This window comes from Pieris napi (assembly GCF_905475465.1).
Source record: "Pieris napi chromosome W unlocalized genomic scaffold, ilPieNapi1.2 SUPER_W_unloc_1, whole genome shotgun sequence".
Taxonomy (NCBI): domain Eukaryota; kingdom Metazoa; phylum Arthropoda; class Insecta; order Lepidoptera; family Pieridae; genus Pieris; species Pieris napi.
The window spans coordinates 323,886-336,748 of record NW_025920860.1 but is presented as its reverse complement, the minus strand read 5'-3'; the positions used below and the strand labels follow the sequence as shown (position 1 = coordinate 336,748).

The following is a 12,863-nucleotide window of genomic DNA, read 5'->3' as shown; positions in this document are numbered from 1 at the left end:
TGAAAATGCTTATCTTAGAATAAAATTGAATACGAAATAGTTATTTATTGATTCCGTCCGTCCAACGTTGAGTTTATCAAGGTATTGTTTGCTTAAGATTGGACTACATGACGCTGTCACAATAAAATAATTTAATAATTTACCATTCTTTAGGCTTTTTAAAGAAATTTCAAAAAGGTTAGTCGACATCACAGGAGACCGAAGATCTGGCAGCTACCTCGGACAAAGAATTAGTCTAGCAATTCAAAGGGGGAACGCTGCCAGTATCTTCGGAACCTTGCCTAAAGGGACTCCTTTTAATGATATATTTTAGTTTATGTTAAGTTTAGTTATTTATTTCAATGTATATTATTTTATTATTAGTTTTATGTGTTTATTTATAGAATATATCATAAAAATAATAATTGTAAAAATTAACACTAAGTAAAGAAGTCCAATAAATAGTATTGAATAATTTTTTATAAAGAAATATTTTGTACCCACCGTCCTACATATTATGTTCTCCATGCTGACTTGGTTATATTTCTATCGACAATTGCCATGAACGTAGAATGTAATATAGTACTCACTACTATATTCGTAAAGCCTCAAATGTACTTTTTAACCGACTCCAAAAAGAACAATGTGAGCGGTTCAATACGACGTTTTTTGTTGTTGTTATATAAAATAAAAACCCATACTTCAGAACACAAAACTAACGTAGACTAAGAGCATAATAACAAAAGTAACACCCATTTTTAATTTTTTAACAGTATTGAATTAAAGTGGCTTTAATATTATGTATAACTTTCAAATTACTATGGAACGGATTTCCAAAATGACGGCAGATTTACCAGAGTAGGCGCAGGTGTTACATGTTCCACAGGACAATTGTGTTTATACAACTACTGAATTCTATTGAAATTTTTCGTAGTGAAATCGAAATTGCGTATTTTATATTTCAGCCCTATCTGGGAATCAAACACGAGACATGATAATATGCAGTCACGTACACTGACTAAATATCGGCAATAGACATTTTTTTAAATATGAAATGTGATAGTTGACCTATTTTATTATTGTAATGAATCTTGTGTTATTTATATTAATCTAACCTATTTTAATATTATTGCTGTTATTTTATACAAGACACTTTCTTTAGTGAACTGTGGAATCGACTCCCGGTCTTCCCTGTGATATGCGACCAATTGTTTAAAGAAAGAGTATAAATACTCTTCTTACAAAGATTGGCAACGCACCCACTAAAATCGATGTCCGTGGGCTGTGATGACTGCCTTTTTTGGACTGTATCGAATAAAGAAAATCAACTCCTGACTTATAAGTTAATGCGTCGCTAATTCAACTAGGACAGGTTAAAGGCAGAGATTACTCGCCGTTAGTCGTTATTTTAATTGATATTAAAATTAAATCGCCATATAAACCCATCTTAACTTACAGCCGAATACATTTAAAACAGAAATATCATTGTTGTAGCAAATACAAAAAGTAGGTTAATTTAAAAAATATATATTAATTTGTTCCTTTTGCTTTAAATGTATTTTTTTATTCCTGTCGTATTTGATAAACCATATTTATATATAAGTTCTGAAGCAACGTGTAAATATGACATCACAAATTTTACACACATAGGTAGGTACACAATTATATTAAAACATAAGCAAGCTAGCAAGGGAAAAATTAAACAAGCAACCACAAAATATAAAAACAAAAAACGAGACATTAAGAGAATTATAAACAAAGTTACGGTAAGTTGGAAGATTGTTGTAAAATATATAAATATTTTCATCGGTTAATAATTGAGTTGTAAGAGCAAAGTAGGCACTTCTTTTTTAAATTTGCGCTTAATGAATGCTGTCTCCGACACTATCGACATCTTTATTTGTTCACTGTAGCGATATTGTGTATCTTATGTATTTAATATTATATATTTTATTACCTTATACTTTCTTTCGACATTATCGTATTAGCTTAGTACTGTAAGGATATGTATTTCTATAAATAAAAAATAAACTTAATTATAGGTTTTAGGAAGAAATCACTAGCGAAACACACAAACAATTTAAGTGTCACTAAGTCATACTATAATAATTTATCTAGTCACTTTGTACAACGTCGGTTCGTTCTGACGGCAGCATGAGTAATACACATGAAACGTGTCACACTAACGCACACATTGACATATTAACATTCGTCGGTGTGTTACTAACGAATATTATTTTTTTAGGGATTCCGTAGTTTTATTATATAACAAGTAATAATGACTTTATTATTATTATTTTTCAAACTCAAAACTCAAAATAACTTAATTCATATAGATAACCAAGTACACTTATGAACGTCAACAGAAAAGATATTACATTGATTCTAAATTTACATTTACTACAAGTTCGCAAGTCAAGGGTATAGAGCGGGCAAGAAGGACTGGCGAGAAACTGTCCGCCACTCTTTTTAATCGCCAAGATTTGAATACAATTGTTGAAACTGGAGCAAATCAATCCCAAGGATGAGGATCATTTAAATTAATCGTCAAATTTGTAAAAACCTTTATTGATTAATTTACGTTTAACGGGAGTTTGGAATTTATACATTCAGACAAACTGAAAGAGTCCCGAAACTTTCGGCAATACGGTAGGTATTTAAGCGGCATACCCGCCGTTGCCCCCGCAACTGACCAGTCGGACAAAATTCATCAAAAAGGGAATGACTTGTCACTGTTATAAAAATTAAACGTAAGTTATTATCCTAGATTTCGATATTTTATTGATGTATTGTTATTATAATATTATTTTCTAAATAATTGAAAATCATATTTCATATTTCTGTGGCCACTATTTAAACTATTGATGTGTTTAATTTATTAAAGTGAATTGTAGAAAAAAAAGTCGGAGCTGAAAATATATTATATACTGCTCAAAACAATTAGCGGAACAAGGTTTTTCTCCTTTCTATTGCTTAAACTAAAATTAGATTTAAATTAACTTGTACGCTATTTTTTACAAAATAGCTAAAAGTCAATTTGTATATTTTTTATTAAAAAAAAATTAAAATGTGCATTGTAGACGAAAAACTAATTGGTGATAAAAAAGGTCCATCAAAGAAATATTCTTATATCGTTTGAATATTCGTCTTTAGTGACTTTCAGTAACGTGTGTGGCCTCCATGAGCCTAATCACGGCTTGACAACGACGCGGCATGCTTCGTATGATCCTCCGAATATCTTCTTGTGGAATTCGCTCCCATTCTTCAATCAACGCTTCAGTGAACTGCTGCAGTGTTTGAGGTGCAATCGGACGCTTCCGGATGCGCCTGTCAAGCAAGTCCCAAATGTGTTCAATTGGATTTAGGTCAGGGCTCATGGAAGGCCACTCCATTACACGGATTTCCTGCTGTCGTAAGTAATCTGACGTGATGGCTGCAGTATGCGGCCTGGCATTATCTTGCATTAAAAGAAAATCTGGGCCCATACCATATGCTGCGGGCCAAACATGATCTTCGAGCACATTTTCAATGTAAGTTTGAGCACACAAGCGCCCGGGAACAACGACGAGATCTGTGCGCTCGTCCAAACTAACTCCGCCCCAAACCATCACAGAGCCACATCCAAATTTGTCATATTCCTGGACTACTGCTGCACTGTATCGTTCGCCTGGGCGTCTGTAAACACGGAGACGACCATCGCAACGTGTTAGACGGAATCGTTCGTCAGTAAAAAGCACTGGCCTCCAATGTCGAAGTTGCCAATTAGCGTGATTTTGCGCGAACTGTCGGCGAGCTTGTCTATGTTGAATTGTTAGACGCACAGCCCGAACTGGTCGGCGTGATCTCAAATTGGCTTCCAACAACCTATTTCTTACCGTCTGGTCGGAAATTTCTACACCAGTAGCCGTCCTTAGTGTATTTTGTAGATCTCTTGCAGTTGTGGTGCGGTTACGTAAAGCACAGTTGACGATGTAGCGATTTTGCAAACGTGTAGTTTTTCTCTTTCGACCTTGACCACGCCTTCGTGAGTATTCTCCCGTCTTACGGTATTGCTTCCAAAGTCTGTAGATAACAGAAGGGGCTACTCCTAGATCATTTCCTACATAACGCATAGTTCGACCCTCTTCAAGCAAAGCGATAGCTCGGGAGACATGCAATTCAGTCAGATCTGGCATTATGACCTAAACTCACTCGCTTCAATGAATAACAATACTCAAAAGGCTCACTTCAATTTCTATTAATACTCAATAGATTGAAAAAAACTACTTAAAATGTGTTTTCTGTGATTAGAAAGTAATGAAAATTCAAAGACGTCACTTTGTTTTTAGGTGTTTCTAGACACACTGCCACTTTATTATAGGACTACTAACCAAAACGCCGATGCTCTTTTGTTTTTTATTTTCTTCGACAATACCTTAACATTATCTAGTGGCCCGTAATAATTAAAACCTTAGGTAAAAAGTTTAGTTCTACTTTAAAGTTTTGTTCCCGTAATTGTTTTGAGCAGTATATATTTACATTACGACTTTTTTGGGTGCCCACCTACGGCTGAATTTACACAGAGCGCCACAATTTTACAGTATATGTTCAAATACATGAACTAGCAGCACAAAAAAAAATTCAAATTAAACCTGTCGTTTTCGAAATCCGAGAAATAATTGAAGATATATTTTTCTTTAGAATTAGGAATCAGAAATCGCGCGTAAAACCATAAGTTGTGCTCTCACGACATAATTTTTTTCTTACCTTGAGAAATCTTTATCCGTCTGCAATTCCTCTTCACCGTGACGCAGTAAATGTCTCTCATCAACATCGAGTTCTGCCACCTTCTCGAAGAGCTGGTTGAGAGCCTGGTTACTATGAGTTACTACCAACGTCCGTTGCCATGGGAAGTTGTGGTACAGGTTAGATATTATTTGTACGGCCAAGTCTGTTTTACCTGTTGATAAATTTATTATATCGACGCTTGAAAGGCAAACATATCTAAGCGACATTTAGTAAACTTTACAGGAGAGTGATTTAAAGTTCAAATTTTTAGAAAAAAAATCATAAAAATTTACCTAATGGTCGGATTTCGATACTTTTAACATACGTATATATGTATTATATTTTTTATAGCTATTTATGATATTAAAATAAGCCATAATATAGCTCTTGTATAAAAGGCACTTTATGTCGCTTAGATAAAAATTTACCCCTTATGATAAACAGGTAAAATTATCTAAGCTATCAATGAAAGTTTTGTAATAACAAGTGAAATTATATAATTCTTTTCCGAAATATTAGCAGCAATATGTAAAATTATATAAGCTATCATTAAAATTTCCGCGGCACCAGGTAGAAATAGATAAATTCAAAAGGCTTTAGAATTTATATACAGAAATAAGTAACTAAATGATCTAATAGTTTATAAAAAAATCAAGTTAAGTTGTATAAATGTTATTGTACATTTAGTATCAACCACTTAAAATGTATCTTAATAGATAAAATTAATGCGAATGATCCTTCTTAACCGACAATATTTTACTAAAAGTAATAAATAATTAATAACACATATAACACACATGAAATTAAAAAAAGTTATGTTGAATAAAATTCTTTATTTAAAATAAATCTATAAAATCAAAACAATATTGTATTGTATTTAATTTGTATTGTGTAATTTGTATTATAGAACACTTATAAATTTATGTAGTTCGGAACTTTAAGGCATAAAATTAGATCAATATTAGTATCAAAACCAGTCTTCAAAAACAATAACAAAAAAGTAGCTCTTGTGCTCTGCATTAATAAAACATAAAGTAAACCTTTGGCAAACAAAACATCCTTACAAATAATAGCAACATTAATGCTTAAATAATTTTTAAGGTAGGAATAATTAATCAATCAGTCTTCAAAAACTACAAAATATTAAGATTTAATATGTTTTGTAAAAATATCTAACCGACATCATTGATAAAAAAGTTATCAAGTAAAAATATCTAGAATTCAAAAAGTTATATTGTTTTAAAGTAGTCAAAACATCTAAGCACCAATAATATTCCATTTCAGTACAGGTAAAATCTTATAAGTCACAATTTCACAAAATAAAGGCATCAAGTAAATATAACTGTAGGTACAATTCATAATATTTTTTTACGGGTAGAATCTACTAAGTATTTTCGAAGAGAAATTTTCAAACAAGTAAAAATAATTAAGTCCAAACAAATAAAACATTAAAGACATGAACAATATACTAAGTTGATATAGCCATTTCCTAATTTTCTTAAGTGTAGAATTTTCGAAAAACCCCTTTTTTTTCGTCGGTTAGTAAGCACATAATTGGTGATTTTGTGTAAATTCCTCAATATCTAAGCGACATGAAATGCGTCGTAAACGCACGACGAGTAGACCAAACGACGCAGAAAAATTGACGATTCGAATGGTATATAGAACTCATTTTAGGTATTTTTGTCGATTAGATATTTTTGCCTTTCAAGCGTCGATATATTATATGATGACCATAAGTGGGTCACTTGGTGGGGAGGCTCAAAAAAAATAGTGTCATTTATTTTCTTAAAAATATATATATCAGTAGTATAGTATTAAGTTTACTTTGTTCTTTTGCAAGAAATAAAAAGGCTTTTTATTTTTATTTATTTACTTATAAGTTATAAAACAATGTGTACGCATAAAATTATACAAGAAAATATGACATCACAAATTTTACAAACATCAATTAATGTTTAATGTTTAAAGAACTTTATTTCTCATTACAAAAAAAAATTGTTTTTTTACATGAGAAAATTAATATAACGTATATCGCCATCGGCCATCCTAAGTTTTGTCTACTAGGCTCATTCTGATATGTATCTTTAATGCCCTTTTGAATTGCTTAAACACCCGAATATTACGAATTTAAGACAGTAATTGATTAAATAATTGCACACCCTCATACTTAATAGACTTCTTCAAATAATTTGTACACGGCTTAGATTAGAACATTAGCAAGGGAAAAAATTAAACAAGCACCCACAAATAAATAATAATAACTAAAAACGTAAATGAAAACTTTTACCTCATTAAGAGCATGATAAACAAAGTTACGGTAAGGTGTTGTAAAATATATGAAATAAAATATTTTTAATTTCATTATTTCGTGAATAACCTTTATCGCGGTCTTCGTACTGTTATACGAGTTCTTGGATTCAAATAAAAAAAAAATACGTGTGGCAATCGGGGACTGCCGCGGTAAAGTGTAGCATTTTTTATAAACGTATGCAATATAATTATTTATTTTTTGCAGTATTTTTTTTCTTTGATATTAACTCAATCTACCATTCTACCAGACTCAGACTAACACGCCTATCCGATCACGCTAAACCGATGTGAGACGCAGTATGCGTTCTGTCCCGCTCTAACGCGTATTGGCCGCACCTATGTTACGTCATCGTGTGTTAGGTTTATTTCGTTACGGAATTTCTTGATTCGGTCGCCGCGCTCAAAGCCCGCGATAAAATCTATGCAATAGCTTAAAAAAATATTTTAATAAATATATTTAATAACTTGCCATGTGCCCCATCCATTTCCACTTTAGATTATTTATTTGTATTGTAACATCTGTTACCTTAGTTGTTTTTCTTAAAGCTGTATTATTTATTTTGTCTATTCTTTTCTTCTCTATAATTTTCTTCCCTTTAATTCCCTATAATCGTTCCATCGATCTTTGTCACATTTATTTAAAGAGATTAGCTTATAAAGAAATAGGAAGTTAAGTTAGAAGTAACTGAAATCATATCCTCCATCACGTGTACAAATCAGTGACAATGATAAATATAATTCGTAATTATTTTCATATTAAACTATTATTATAAAATACTTTTAAATATTATATTCTGCTTGACACTTCCGTATTTCATATCTAAGCTGTTGTTATCTGGGGGCCTACCAAGAACTTTCTTAAAACAATCCTGTTGAGATGCAGCGGAGTTTAGGTACCTAAAGTCAATAGCATTTTTTCGTACCATGACCGCCTATAAGCTGAAACGTATTAGCATCGCAAGACCGAATGAAAGAACGATAATTTTGTTTGTGGTTTCTGAGTACGTTTAGAAATTTAACTGTCAAACTTACTTCGACAGATGTTTCTATGAAAATAAATAAAATATAAAATAATTCATCAATGACAATAAGCTATTATGTCTTAATATATATATTTATTTTATATAAAACTATTCTTTTGATATATTTTAGACGGAAAGTTCTCTGGTGCTATGACAGTTGACACTTATTATTTTTAAACGTTTCCTTCAAATTTTGATAGGAGCTTTCAATATTTTGGTGTTTACAAAACTTCGGTTTTATAAATATAGTTTTACAAATTGTTTCACTTATAAAATAATGGTATGGGGTAAGTATTGTTCACAAATTTGTTTATTAAAAAAGATATTACAAATCAACTTATTACTCTAAAATCATAAGTAACTATAGTAAAAATTAATTCCTTCAAATTGTACAAACTCAATTTATACGTTAACTAATTCATATAATATAAATAATTATACTTTCTTTACAGGGAAGCCCCTCTTCATCTCCCAATACGGCTGGTCACCGCGGGGGATAATGACTACAACCTTCCATCTCCAGTACAAAACTTCGATGTATGCACTTACAATGCAAAATCTTTTCTATCAAATGAAAGATTATTATTATGACGAACCACCAAACTATTCCAATAAAGGTTAATAACAGTACATTACAATATGTTTAAAACTATCTTTACCTGGTCAACAAGTATCTTTCTCAAAGACAAGACACGACGATGAGCTTTAAAAGACCTTTAAAAGACGAGTCATCATAACCTGGAATAAATCCTGGAGCAATAAAGAAACCCTTAAATCAGAATTTTAAAACTTAAGAAAAAAAAATGGACTCATATTTAATAGCTTGTCTTACATATTATGGCTTCCAGACATGGATTTACAATAACTACACCAAAAACAAAATACAAGTGTGCCAGAGAATGATGGAAAGGAGTCTACTTGTTACAAACTATTTTAGAGTAGGAATTTAGTAAAGAGAAATAAATAAAACAGCTGAGTTAGACAATGGTGCGAACCGCTCAATTTCTTGGAACAGACAGGGGCGATACAATTATTATAACAGACTACATTGACAGATACAGATTACATTGACAGATACAGACTACATAATATTAAGTGGTTGCGTTCAGTTTAACATCCTCCCTTGAACGCAAACCCATAGCGATGAGGAAGTGCTGGTGTTTGGGCTTCGGTAGGGCTTTGGTGAGGTAGTCAGCAACAATCGAATCAGTGCCCACATATTCAATCTTGACATCACCACATTCAACTTTGTTCCTCAGATAGTGGTGACGAACATCAATGTGTTTACTCCTAGCATGATAACTGTAAGTACCTGTAAGTTTAATAGCACTTTGATTATCACAGTACAAAGTAATAGGTGTAACCTTTAAAGAAGGCCACAGTTCACAGTGCAACTGTCTCAGCCACATAGCTTCTTGAGTAGCAGCTGAGAGCGCCATATACTCTGCCTCAGTAGTAGACAAGGCAACAGTTTGCTGCCTTTTTGAATTCCAAGATATCGCTGCACCCTGGAAATTAAAAATGTACCCAGTACATGACTTTCTGTCTTCAGTACAGGAAGCCCAATCAGAGTCTGAGTATCCAGTAATTTCTTCATCAACATTACTTTTGTATACAAGCTGTAGATACTTTGTACCTTGTAAGTATCGAAATAACCTCTTAACAGCATTCCAATGCTCTTCTGTATGAGAACTATTATATCGACATAATGTATGCACTGCATAGCATATATCTGGCCTAGTTCCTTGTGAGATGTATAATAAGCAGCCAGTGGCTTCCTGGTAAGGTATACTTTCAAATTTTTCAGAACTTGAAAACTTGATATTCGGTTCCATTGGAGTTCCTACTGAGTTACATTGTTCCATACCAAAACGTCTTAATGTATTTTCTATGTACCTAGTTTGATCAATGGCTATTCCTTCTGAAATGTATGAAATACAAAGTCCAATATAACAATAAGCAATTTCAAGCTCATTCATTTTGAAATTATTCTTCATTTTTATTTTTATATTGTTTGCTGACTCATGACAGTTGTGAAACAACAAAATGTCATATATAGTTATAAACATAACATGTTCATTTTCATATTTATAGTAGACACAAGGATCTACATTCGATTTTGAAAAAACCAATATTACTTCAAAAAATTAACTTAAAGGCTTGCTCCAATGTTTCAGGATCTGGCTCAATAGATTTCTTAATTTCCTTCTGACAGAGGAAGGTAGGCATAGCTCTGTGTTTTCTAGGCCTTAAATTAATTCTGTTTATAGGTGATTCACTCCTGGATATAGAATGCTCCGGGACATAATCATCATCACTTGCACAGACTGCACTATCAATTTCCTTTAAAGTCATGTCAGTAGTATCATCTAAATTATCTTCATTTATAACTACTTGCGATTCAGTAAGTGGTAGAAAAGCAAAATCTTTATTTACACTCTCTTCTAGGAAGATTACATCTCTGCTTCTCATTACTTTTCCTTCAGTTTTGTCAAACAATCTATAACCCTTGGACTCTAAACAATAACCTACAAATATAAGCTCTTTTGACTTACAGTCCCATTTTAACCTCTTCTCCTTTGGCACATGCATCATAGCTCTGCAACCAAACACTTTAATGTTACTGATATTAGGTTTAATGCCGGACCATAATTCCTCAGGAGTTTTATATTGTAAAGACTTTGTTGGTGAGCGATTGATAACATATGCAGCGGTGGCTACTGCCTCAGACCATAACTTCTTAGGTAGGCCAGAATTAATAAGCATATATTTAGCACGTTCTGTTAAAGTTCGGTTCATCCTCTCACTCATGCCGTTCTGTTCGGGGGTATAGGGTATAGTGAGTTGACGTTTGATACCAGAATCCCTACAAACCTTATCAAATGCTTCATTGACATACTCCTTTCCATTGTCAGATCTTAGTGTTTTAATTTTAGCATTTAATTGATTCTCTACTAGTAGCTTAAAATCTTTAAACTTTTCGAGTACTTGTGATTTAGAGCTGATAAAGTAAACGAATACCTTTCTAGACCAATCGTCGACAAAAGTGACATAATATCTGGCACCACCGAGAGACTTTTCCTCCATTGGCCCACATACGTCTGAATGCACCAACTCCAGGAGGGCGGAAGCCCTTGTGCCAGCATGTTTGAATGGTTGCCTTGTTTGCTTACCTTTTAAGCAAGTATTACATACCACATGCTCCTCTCTACTTGATTCTATATCTGCTCCTTCTGTAGACTCATTAAGTTTCTGAAGATCATTATAATTTAGATGACCCATCCTTTGATGCCATAGATGTACAGATGACATCAAAGCATAAGTTTCATTATGAACCACATATAAATTGTTCTTTATATATCCAGTGAGAATTAATTTAGACTCTTTATAAACATTACATGTATTCTTACTAAATTTTACTTGACAGTTATTCTGTGTCATTTGGCGGACTGACATAAGATTAACAGCCAAATCTGGCACATATAAAACATTTTTTACTTGTATTGTACCAATTTTTAATTCACTTTCACCATCATATGTTTCTATATTTACTTTACCACAGCCTTTTATATAATATATAATATTTTGTTGTCTGCAACTTTAATGTTTGTTACTAAAGCAGGTCCGTAATCATAAAGCCAATCTCTATTGTTTGTCATGTGCATTGCAGCTCCTGAATCAATGTACCAGCATCCACTCTCTAGGCCTGGTGAGGCTGGAAACGCTGCAACATAGCTAGAAGAAGTATTAATAGTTTCAGACTTATTCTTTTGATTTGAGCTGTTTGAGGCACAAAATTTGGCTAAATGACCATGCCTATTGCACCTAAAGCACCTGGGACCTTTACTATTTGCTTTAGAACCTGAACATTTACTATTCTTTGCCTTGCCTTTGTGGAAATTTGAAAAAAAAACAGATGAGTTGTCCGGAGACTTTACATCCTGTAAAATCTTTGTTTTAACTAAATCAGCAGTGATGGACACACCTGAGCTTTCCATAGCCATAATCATAGGCCTATATGACTCTGGTAACCCGGCTAATAATAATGTGCCGAGCCACTCATCATCTACAATGAATTTAATATAACGAAGCTTGTGTGCACATGTGATGATTTTGTTGACATAGTTCTCAAAACTACCACAACTTTCCAGATCTGTTGTAATTAGTTCTCGCAGAAGACCTACCTTCCTCAACAAGCCGGAGTCATCAAAAGCCTTTCTCAGGTTATCCCATACCTCCTTAGCCGTGGTGGCATCCTGGATATGAACATAGTTCATAGGGTCAACTAGTAGGACTATTTTTGACCTTGCCTTCGTATCTTCGGTCTTCGTAAAAGCCATGCCCGATGTCTCGACACATTTCCACAAATCTTCATGCTCTAAAAAGGTTTTCATCGCGAAACTCCATGTAGGATAATTATCACGGCCCGCCAAACGATCAATTTGAGCAAAACGGGGGTCCGCCATTGTAAGCTGAAAAGTTAATGACGTCGCGACGTATCACGAAATCAATTTGCATCAACGTGATGCCTTTCACTTTATTAATCCTACTTTCCTATTTCTATCCGGGCGTCTGGGCCCATAACCTGTTACAAACTATTTTAGAGTAGGAATTTAGTAAAGAGAAATAAATAAAACAGCTGAGTTAGACAATGGTGCGAACCGCTCAATTTCTTGGAACAGACAGGGGCGATACAATTATTATAACAGACTACATTGACAGATACAGATTACATTGACAGATACAGACTACATAATATTAAGTGGTTGCGTTCAGTTTAAC

At 33.2% G+C, this 12,863-nt stretch overlaps 1 long non-coding RNA gene across 1 annotated transcript; it reads right to left on the bottom strand.

The window, feature by feature from the left end:
• Positions 1 to 9,058: 9,058 nt before the first annotated feature.
• Positions 9,059 to 11,106, bottom strand: LOC125062940. Its single transcript, XR_007119428.1, has 2 exons — positions 9,718 to 11,106; positions 9,059 to 9,589 (listed from the first exon to the last, which is right to left on the bottom strand). It is a non-coding gene; the product is annotated as an uncharacterized LOC125062940 (long non-coding RNA).
• Between the last annotated feature and the right edge of the window lie 1,757 nt (positions 11,107 to 12,863).